We start from the raw sequence: 4714 nt of genomic DNA on the forward strand, positions 1-4714 counted from the left end.
TTGAATTATAGGATTGGAGAAGAATATCAAAAGTATCATGGAGTTCCAGAAGACCAAACAGATTTTGAGGCAGTTTAGCCAGAATTCACCTTGGAAACAAGGTAGAGAGGCTTCATCTCATGTACTTTGGACATATTATCCAAATAGTCCAGGAGGGACCAGTCCTTGGAAAGGACATCATGCTTGGTAAAGTAGAGGGTCTGCAGAAAAAAGGAAGACCCTCAAAAAGATGGATTGATACAGTGGCTGTAACAATGGGCTGAAACATAACAATTGTGAGGATGGCACAGGACTAGGCAGTGTTTTGTTCTGTTGTACATACGGTCCTTTTGAGTTGGAACCTACTGAATGGCACCTAACAACAGCTCTAAAAAGACTTAGTCATTAATTAATTGTATGAAGTTTTTGTATACAGTTTATTAGACTATCAGACTTTATCAATTAGGTGGGGATTTTAATCCCTGCTCTGCCTTCCTCTGTTCCTTAATGGCATGGATTATATACAGTGAATGTGATTGTACTTTGCAAACTTAAACACTATGCAAATAAATAGGATTATTCTTGTGTGACTTTTAGCACTGTTTTTCTTGTTCTCACTCATTCTTTTACCACAATGCTCCAGTGTTGGCTCATGGTCAATTTGATCCTTAAATTGTCAATCTATTGGTAAGAATGAATGTACTAAACCATAAATTGACCAAAATACATTAAGCCTTGATTTCCCAAATAGGTTAGGGATGAATGAAAACCAAGCTTTTAAATCGAGGATAGCTGAATTTATGTCTAAGTGTTCTAAGTGCTGCTCTGTACCGATGCAAACTTGTGGCTATCTGGGATGAGGGCTGAGTCCCCAATCAAATCCTGTACAGCACATGGTTCTGACCTTTTGCTTCTATCTCCAATTACAATGGAAGGATTATGCCTGATTACCGTGGCAGATACAGGAAGAAACCGATTTGATTTTGTTTCCTTCTATTTTATGATGAGCAATTATTTTAGTTCAAAAATTATCTAAATCTTAGTGTCTCTCATTGCATGTGCCTCCCGCCCCCAAATCAAAAGGCAAACGGTGTTCATTGGCGTGAAGAATAAAGAGAATCAAGAATCCTTTTTGTGTCCCTAACTTGTTGCTTACTGTAGGACTGAGAGAAGAGAATCTTTGATACTCTGTCCTTCCAGAGAGTGAGTATAAAATAACAAATTGTTGTTAAGTGTTGTTGAGTCAGTTCTGACTCATAGCAATGCTGTACAGGGTTTCCAAAGAGTAGCTGGTGAGTTTGAACTGCTAAACTTGTGGCTAGCAGTCCAGTGCTTATCTTACAGCACCACACCAGGAGTCAGAATATAGCTAATTAATGACCTGCAAAATATGTGTTGCTAGCTAAACAGTTGACCATCCAGTTGCCCTGGATGATCCCAGTTTATGCCTTTGTCTCAGGATAATTATTAATAACATTGGCCTTTCTTGCTCCAAAGCAGCCCAATTTGAACAATTGATTTTATGATTATCCTTTAGCTAAAGGACTTTTTCAAGTAAACATTTCTTAAGCATTTATTAATGTGGAAATCTGAAACGTGATATTTTCTTGAACCAGTCACGGATTCTAATCTATAAGAACAAAAACTCTAATCAGTTGTATACGAATGCTTTACACAAAGTAGAAAGTTATTGTATTTTATAAGTAATGGGTGTTCATGGTGGGAAGGAATCACTTGTATTTTTTATTCTTTCAACAGTGTTTTCAAGTACTTCCTCTAGGCATGTGACTGATCATTAGGAATATAGCAATGAATAAGAAATGTTCAAGGGGTTGCTTCAGTCCAAAAGAGTTCTAGTAGGATAGTGGTTAAGAGTTGAGCTACTAACCTCAAGGTCAGCAGTTCGAAACTGCCAGTCATTATGCAGTAGAAAAATAAAGCTTTCTGCTCCAGTAAAGATTTACAACCTCGGAAACCCTATACTTGGTCACTATGAGTCGGAACCAACTCCATAACACACCACCACCACCATAAGCGTTATAAAAAAGATATATTCAATTACTATAAAGTATGATGGAGTTCTGGTGTGGCACTGTGGGTTAATGCACTGGAATGCAAAGTCAGTTTGAACTGCAAGGTTGGTAGTTCAAGCTCACCAGCCACTCCTCAGAAACCTTATAGCAGCTTGCTATGGGTCAAAACCAACTGGATAGCACTTAACAACAACAAAGAGTATGATATGATTTAAGATACGAATGCGTCCAGAGTGTTATGGTACCCATTAGAGGGTCACCCACTTGATCTTGGGAAGGAGCAAGATAGTGAAAATTTCTTGAAAGAAACAATATGTTAAAACAAAACAAAACAAAACAGAAAGAAAGAATATGTTCATTGAAACCAAAGAGAAGAGTTCATATTAGTAGATGGTGGGAAAAAACAAACAGTTTGTTGTTGTTAAGTACCGTGGAGTCAGTTCCGACTCATAGTGACTCTACACAGGATTTCTGAGGCTGCAAATCTTTCTCCCACGGAATAGCTGGTAGTTTTGAACTGCCAACTTTGAGGTCAGCAGCCAGATTTGTAATCACTAGAGCCAGGGAAAGTATTCTAGGCAACAGATACAGCATATGCAAAGATAGAAGTGTTGGAGCACAGTAGTATCAGGGAATGAAAAATAGTTCATTATGACTTAAGAATAGAATACACAAAACATAAGAAAAAATGAACTTATGAGGGAAGAATCAACAAAACTGGCAAAATTTGTAATAGGGGAAAAGGGAGGATAGAATATTTAGGAAAGATTCTTCAGAAAAGGGAACCGAAAAAAGCATTAGGGTGTGGTGGGAACAGCAGACAATCTATCCTGGACATAAACATTTATCCATAGTACAGGAAGCAGTTTTGAGCACGTGTTGGGCTGACTAGAGCTGTGCATGGAATGGTCATTCTAAGCAGTGTGCTAGCAGTGTACTTACGAGTACACGTCTTGTGCCTGGCCCCTCCTACTGCCTTATCTCACGAGGGTCAGTCTGCATGTGTTTATATATGAATGTGGTGATGGTTGTGGTGTGCTGTGGATTCGGTTCCAACTCAGAGCAACCCTGCATAGGGTTTCCGAGGCTGTAAGACTTTATGGGAGCAGAAAGCCTCATCTTTCTCTGGTGGGACCTTGAGGTTAGCAGCCCGACTTGTAAACACTATGCTACTGGAGCTCTCTATGTATGCATGTAGCATTTAAAAATCATTTCATTCAAATGGACCATGCGAACATCAGTCTCCTTGATCCTTAGACAAGAAAAACTAGATGGTGCCCAGCTGACAATTATCAACTTCTCTAAGAGGGATCACATAATAAAGTCCTGAAAGAATGGAAGAAAATTGTACAACAAAACTCAAAATCACAAAATAAGACTAGGTTTACTGGCCTGATAGAGACTATGACCCTTTGGGTCTGAAAATAAACTTGCCCCTAAAGTTCAATTTTCAGCAAAACAATAGGGGGAACAGTAAGATTAGGGAAGTACACACAGCTTAGAATAATCAAACACTTGGGATCAAAAGGCAGCATTTACCTTTAAAGAAATTTCAGAAGGGTTGGGAAAAAGGCGGAATGGAAATGGAAAACACAGGAAGGAAGTGAAATATGTGATGTTATATTGTGGGGATTGCATTCAGTTAGATGAAACAAAATGTATATTAACTGTTGTACGGGCTGATCTTCTCTGTAAACCGTCACCAAATTCACAATAAAATGTTAAAGAAAAAAATGACAAAGTCCAGCCTTATGATTTGACAGATGAAGAAACTGATCTTTGACACGAGGTCTATCTATACCCAAGAGATGAATACTGTTTGTTGTCAAGTCAGCTCGGACTCACTGCACAAGCCCATATTTGCCAGACCAGACTGAGCTGCTTAGATTTTCATGGCTGATTTTTCAGAGTTAGTGCCAGGTCTTCTGAGAGATCTCTGGGTGAATTCAAACCTCTAATATTTTGTTCAGCAAATGAGCATATTAACTGTTAACTACCCTGGGACTTTACCTAACACAGTAGAGAAAAGCTATGCCTTTCCAATATCAGACTTCTACCTTGACTTCCTTTGAGCTAGACAATCCCAGAGTCAACTGACAGACCTATCTACACGGGATGATTACCCCCCAGTCACCAGGGATAGGATCAGAAATGGTGTTTGTGCCAGGACCCATGTGGACAGAGTGGATCAAGGTTCTACCCTATCACAATCTCCCAGGTTAAGCAGATCACTACTCACAATTTAGATCAAGAAATGGTTGGCAGAAAACAAAATCACCATGGAGGGTCTATTTGAAAGACATTAATTGTATCAGGCAGGGCACCTCATTGTACTAATAAATGTATAATTTAAATTAAAAAGATGTTGAAGAGCTTGTAACATTTCCTCTGAGACTGAAGAACAGGATCACAGACTATACAATCGGGAATGAGGCTATTTTACTGCCCCACTAAAGGCACCTCTAATGCCACTGCTTGCTATGGACTTTACTGCTGTTCCACTGGCACCCCTACACTGGCTACTGCCTCTAGAACTGCCACCATGCTGCCTCTGCAAATTAGAGTGGCCAGTTCTGCTCTCCTTCCCTGCATCACAGGACTTAGTTAATACCTGGAGCAGATATGAGGAGACTTCAGAAAATTCATGGAAAATATCTATTATCCCTTAATTCCATTTCCCCTGGAAATTTCTGAAGCCCCCT

The sequence above is a fragment of the Chrysochloris asiatica genome, unplaced genomic scaffold (assembly GCF_000296735.1).
Source record: "Chrysochloris asiatica unplaced genomic scaffold, ChrAsi1.0 scaffold00177, whole genome shotgun sequence".
Classification (NCBI taxonomy): Eukaryota; Metazoa; Chordata; class Mammalia; order Afrosoricida; family Chrysochloridae; genus Chrysochloris; species Chrysochloris asiatica.